The sequence below is a fragment of the Gossypium arboreum genome, chromosome 12, assembly GCF_025698485.1.
Source record: "Gossypium arboreum isolate Shixiya-1 chromosome 12, ASM2569848v2, whole genome shotgun sequence".
NCBI lineage: Eukaryota > Viridiplantae > Streptophyta > Magnoliopsida > Malvales > Malvaceae > Gossypium > Gossypium arboreum.
In genome coordinates this window covers 108700991-108707913 of record NC_069081.1, presented here as the reverse complement: position 1 = coordinate 108707913, position 6923 = coordinate 108700991, and positions in this window count along the sequence as shown.

The window sequence follows — 6923 nt, the reverse complement described above, 5'->3', positions numbered from 1 at the left end:
ATTAGATAAATATTGTAATTAGATTGATTGATTATGGTAGTTTATTTAAGAGTTGTATTTTCATTAGTAGTTTAAAATTGAATTTTGCTTTAGCCTTTTTATTTTACTTAGAATTAGGTTAGCATTGTAAAGGATAGAGATTTGAGTTTAATATACTTTGGACGTGAGCTTTTTATTTCTTTATTATTCGTATTACTAGGTACCACATATTTTCAAGTGTGATAGAAAATTGTTTAGTTGTTGCTAGTCATAAATTGATTAAATACGACCTAAAATAAATTATCTTTTATCTTATACCAAAAATATATTATGTGATCTTTATTTGGGCCACCAACTCATTAATGAAATTAAAGAAATATAACATAATTATCTATCTAGGTGTCACCTTTAATTTGGTCACCAACTCATTCATGAAATTAAAAAACACCTATTCTTTTAAATTATAATTAATATTATTATAATGATACATTTGTCTTTTTCATACTTTTATATCATTTTAAATAAAAGAATTACACATTACCAACTCAAGAATCGAACATGTGTTTAATAGTATTATAATAAAATTTTATTACTACTTCACCTATATTCATTATTAAATAAATTTAAAAGAAATATTTTTGTGTGGAAAACATACTAACTATATTAAGCTAACATGATCAAAAATTGACAATTCTATCAATTTCAAGAACAAGTGGTAGATCTTCAAGAATGTCTTCAAACACTTGCATATTTGTACTTATTGTCGTGGTCATTTTTGCAATACGATCTGCAACTTGGTTCCTCTCCCTTGGAATGTGCCTTATCCTCTAATGTTGTATATATTGTAATCTCATATGTATCCTTCGTAACTGTTGAGCGATACTCCTCCTTAATCATTCCATATTTGTTAGAAAGTGTTGTTTGAAGACTAACAATAAAAATAGTTGAATACGTTGAGGTCCCAAAAACTTTCAAATAACCTTTTACCATCTATCTTTAGTATGCCAAGAACTCTCTCAAAGTGATCTATACACGCTTTTCACTATAAAAGCCCCAGTGGAAGTGCTAATCCAATTAATTCTATCTTCCCCTACAAAGAAATACGGAGGGGGAATACTAACAATTCTTTGAATAATATCCTTCGACAACCATACTCTAAACAAGTTCAGATTCTAGGCCCCATCTCTAGTTACCATGTCATGCAACAAATTATCTGATATAAGGTTATTATGAGTAGGTACATACTTTATCAAAAGACCTAAATTAGGTATCCAAGGGTCCTTCCAACAACGTATAGAGTTCCCAGTTCCTGCAGACCAAACTAAGTTTTCGCGCAATAAAGGCCATACCTTAACAATGACTCTCCAGATAGCTAAACAGTTTCCTTGCGCTATATTTTTGGATGCCTTTTTCATCATCCAGTATTTTTCTTGGAGAACCTGAACCCATAGTTTATCATATTTGGATACAAGATTAAATTCCAACTTTAATAAAAAAGAGGAATTATGATCCTCTAGATACCGAAACTCGAGGCTACCACAAGAACATGGTTGGCAAATAGAATCCCACTCAACCAGTGACATCTTCCTTACACCATTAGAAGAACCCTATACGAACTGTCTTACCAAGTGTTCAATTTCATTATATATATACCTTTAGGAGTCCGCATAGACTGCGTAAAATAGTTAGGGATAAAAAGAAAAATAGTTTAAGCAAGAGTAATTCTACCTGCTAGTGACACCTACTTAACGTCCCATTGATTTAGTTTACTTCGTACCTTCTCTACCACAAACCTCAAACTAGAGCAAGTAACTCTATCATGGAATAACGACACCTCCAAATAGGTACCAAGATTATGTACCTTTTGAAACCCAAAAAGGTTGCTCAATCTATCACCAAGATCAATGTCCACTCTTTTAGAAAAAAAAAGATAATAGTTTTCCGAGCATTAACCCGATGATCAAAGATACACAAAAATTTTCAAGGATATCCCTAAGGGCCAAAGCATGCTTCAAATCCATCTTAGAAATAATAACCAAGTCGTCTACAAAGAACAAGTGGGATAAATTAAGTCCTGAACAAAATAATCTGATATGACTCCACTTGCTGCTAGAAATGGCTGACTGAATACCATGTCCTAACCATTTCATACATAGCATAAACAGATAAGGGGATAACAGGTAACCCTGTCTAATGCCTCTCAAAGGCTTAAACTTTGGAGTTAGAATTTCGTTCCACAAAATCTGCATTGTAGAGTTCAAAACTGCTGACATGATCACTTTCCTAAAGAACTTCGATATGCCAGCAACCTGAAGGGAAACATCAATAAAATCCCACTGTAACCTATCATAAGCCTTTTCAAGATCTATTTTAATATCCATCTACCTTTTATTCTTAGCCTTCATAGAGTGTATGACCTTCTGGGCAATAACAATATTATCTGAAGTATTTCTTCCCGCAATAAAATTAGTCTGCTCATGAGAAATAATTTTTGGGAAGATTATCTGGAAGTTGTGATAGGCCCATTTCGCCCGGGCCCGTTAAGATCCAAAAAAAAACCAGAAATTAAAAAATAAAAAAAATCACAAAATAAAAATTCAATAAATGTCCATAGTCCAAATTTACATTTAGCCCACATACAATTGTTGCCCAAATTTTAAACTCATTTTATAATAAGGCCCAAACCTAAATTAAACCTAATCCTAACCCAAAAACATAGCCCATTAACTATTTTCAGATAGTGGAAACCCTAGGCCACCAAGCCGCCGTTCCCATGCACCACAAACACCATCAGCAACCCCAAACAGTGAAACTTCTGAAAGACTTCGCGTCACACCCCACAAACGGCCTCGCCATGTCAGCATCACCACGCCATACATACCTGTAACAGAAAGAGCACACAGCAAATATTGAACAAATGACAGCAAATGTATAACAGAAAAGAATCAAGGGCCATTGTATTTTTTTATTTTGTAGATTTTGCTATAAAAAGCCAGTGAAATCAAGTGTAAAAGGGGGATAGGCATATGAAAATCAATACCAAAAGTTTGAATAAAAAACAGTTTTTAGGAGGTAATTGAATTTTTTTTTCTTTTCATTTTGCTATTATATATTTGATTTTGTTACTATATGAGGATGAAAATATAAAATAAAGAAAGGGGAGAGTACTTATCTTGATGATAGCCCTCAAAACCTTGTTGGTTTTGAAGAAATCGGAGCTTAAATAAGGATTGTGAGGTCTAGGAATGGTAAAACTTTTAGATTCATGGACGAGTAGGGTCGATTAGCCTTCGTGCGACGATCGTCTACAGAAAACGGAGGCGAAACGACGGTGGAAGAATGCTTTAAGTTCTGCCAAATGAAGAAGAGAGATAGGCTTTAGATTTTTTCTTTATTTTGATTTGTTTTTAGGTGATAAATGTTAGTTTTAGGGTTTTTTTAACTTCATTTTATGCAGAATAATAAACGGCGCTGGCCATGGGAAGAAGATCCGCACATTGACCCATTCTGCGCCCCGGATCAGCGCTTTTGACCTTGAATGGTCAATTTGCACGCGTGGTCCTTGTACTTTGTTGAACTAGTCAATTGCGCCTGATTTGTTTTGCCTGGTTTTTTAATTTGGCTCTTTGATTTGTGCGTGCTTTCACTTTAGTCCACGATATGGTGCTGTATTTTGAGATCGGGGAGATTTTCAATTCTAGTCCCCATACGTTCACGTGCGTCACACTTTGGTCCTTATTTCTTTCTTAATGGCTTATTTTATTTATTAATTATACCTTTTAATTTGATTTTAGTTCAATTAAGTTTCTATTTCAGTTCGTATAATTCATCATGTTTTCTACTCATTTAACATCTATCTTGCAAATCTTAATTACATGCATTCTAAGTTACGTGGATAAGTTTGCTTTGTTTTGTTTAAAAGTATAAAATTATTATTCCATTTTGTATCATAAACCTTGATATAATCTTTAATTTAAATTACCCTTATATTATTTATATATATGTAATTCATGATAAAATTAGTTTTATTCTATGTATATTATTAATATTGTATTATTTTATGCACATAATTTCTCTTAAATTTATTTCTATATCTTATTACACATCTATGTTGTTTAAAGAAAAGTCCTACATCTTTTGTGTTTTTAAAAAAAATTACTATTGTACATAATTCATGTTAAATTATTTTTATAGTCCACGTTATTGATTTCATATTAATATTTTTATGTATATATATTTTTCTTTAAAGTTATTTATGCATATAATATTTTTTAAGAACCATATTTTAAATCATTCAAATTATTTATTGTATACGTTCTTATATTATCTTTGTGCAGGTATTATTTATATGTTTTATCAATCCGAATCAATTTGTCACATGTAAAATTATGTTATATATATTATTTATTTTAAATTTCCTGTATAACTATAGTTTTATAAGTATACATCACTAAATGTGAATGTTTTGTAAATATAGGTTTTTACCCTTATAGTGTATATGATTATGTTTTCTAAATTTGCTTATGTATTATTTATATATTTATTTAATTTTTCACACATTGTCAATTCCGTGCCATTTTTTTAAAACAAATATTTTCAAATTTATTTATATATATATATATATGTGTGTGTTTTATGAAGTTATTATGTATATTATATCTTATCGTGTATTTTTATTATTACTTCATATTTTTATATCGTTATTCAAATTACTATGCATTTGGTCATTTTAGATGAATTCGTGTTTAAAATAATGTGCACATAATTCGATTCAAACTTTTGAAAATATCCCATACCATATTAACCTATAATTCCATTTTATTTTGTACACATTTTATGGATAATTTTATATTATGTCATGTGAATTATTGTTGTATATCATTTTATTGATTATTCATCATCCATGATTAAGGATTTGGTCACGATTTACTTAGAATAGTTTTATATAATTTGTTGGATTTGTTAATTGTAACTTGTTATATCCTATTTTTTATGTTCACTACCCTTTTTCATATAAATCTTTTGATACAATTCATTAAGCATTCCATTTTAAAACGGGTAAACGTGTTTTGAGCAAGTCTCCAATTTTTTTTATCATTCAAAAATTCTGAAATAAGGCAATATCTAATATGTGGGGAGTTCGGAAAATCGTGCTCAAAATACTGGGTATGATTTTTCGGTGAACCAAATATTTGGATGACCTTTTTATAATTTTACCATACGAGTTTTCAAAAGTAAAAAATCAATCGTATTTTTAAAGGTATAAAGGATCGTATCCAATCGTACTGGGTATGTTGCTGCACATCTTTGAAACGAGAGATTTTTGACCGCTAATTTGAGCTATTCAACATTTTAAAAAAATCATACTTCGGAAAATCTTTTCTTTTAAAACTTTTGATATAAGGACAGCATCAAATCAATTTGGTACCAATTTTTGGGCGTAATGAGGGTGCTAACCCTTCCTCATACATAGCCGACTTCCGAACCCATTTTTAAATTTTTGTGAACCAGAATTGTTTTAAAATGTTTTATTAGGTGATCTAATCACACCTAAACAAAAGGTTGGTGGCGACTCCATATTCGTTTTTAAAAGTCGATCCCTATTTTTTCTAACTCGAAAAAAGGGTTTCGACAGAAGTGATTGGCTATTACCTTCATAACAAGTTTGTATAAAATGGAACAGAGGCTAATAGGTCAAAATTTTGAAAACTCCTCAGGATTAGGAACTTTAGGCACAAGAACAATGAAAGTAATATTAAGCTCTTGATCAATAGAATCTCTATTAAAGACACTTTTAACCCAATCACGAATAGCCTCCCCAATAACATCCCACTGATTCTGAAAGAAGCAGGCATGGAAACCATCACTACCAAGAGACTTTAAAGGGGTCATATCAAATAGAACAGTCTTAATTTCCTAATTAGAAATTTCTCTCCCCAAAAAATCTTGTAACACCCCAAACCCGGCCTAGACGTTATGGCCAAATCCGACATGCCACATCGAAGCATTCAGAACATTTTTGATCCAGAAAAACTTACTTAGTGTTTTAAAAGATAATTTCATTATAGGTTAAAGTGAATGGAAGTTGTGCACCAGGTAGGAAACCGGAAAAGAGGAGGTGAGTCCATCGGACTGCTTAAGTACCAAGCTCTCTTCGGATCCAATCCTAGACATGCATGCCGCCATTGCCACAACTTAACGTCATGTATATTTCTAGGAAACCAATTTGATTAAGTCCTTTTTAGGAAAAGTGGTTAATTTTGGAAAATACTTTTATTGCGGAAGCTTTGCTTGTTGTCGTGGTATTTTGAAATCAACTGTTGTATTTGAAAACGGGCCCTAAAGCTTTCCAATTTCAACAGTTAAAATAAGTAATACTTATCTTAGTAACACATATTAAAACCATCAAAAATAATTAAGCGGCCTTATTACATTTAAAAACCCAAACCTCAAACGTAAATAAAAGGATATCCAGTTCACAAGAAGAAAATCAAACTTTCAGAACGGGTGGCCACTCAATTCCCTCATACTCCAAGCCCACTATGGTTGGGGATTACTGCGTGGATGAAAATAAAAGGGTGAGTTTGGGAAACTCGGTTTGTAAATTAACCCAACCATAGCCTATATCACTCAAACTACGAAAATGAATCGTTAGCCTTAGCCCGAATGTAAATTGAATAAAGCCCATAGGCCCATAACTGAACAAATATTACATGTTTATGCAGAAACCCAACCATATCCAATCGTATACACCCCCGTACCAAGCTTACACCGTGTGGGGAGACAACTCGACCCACCCAACTGCTACACACCACAGAATTTACAGCATCGCTGCCAGATCGAATAATGTGACAGAGTCACAGATCTGATAATCGTGGCGAGCCACCGTATCAGATATATGTGGCGAGCCACCGGATCGATATTTGTGGCATAGCCACCATGAC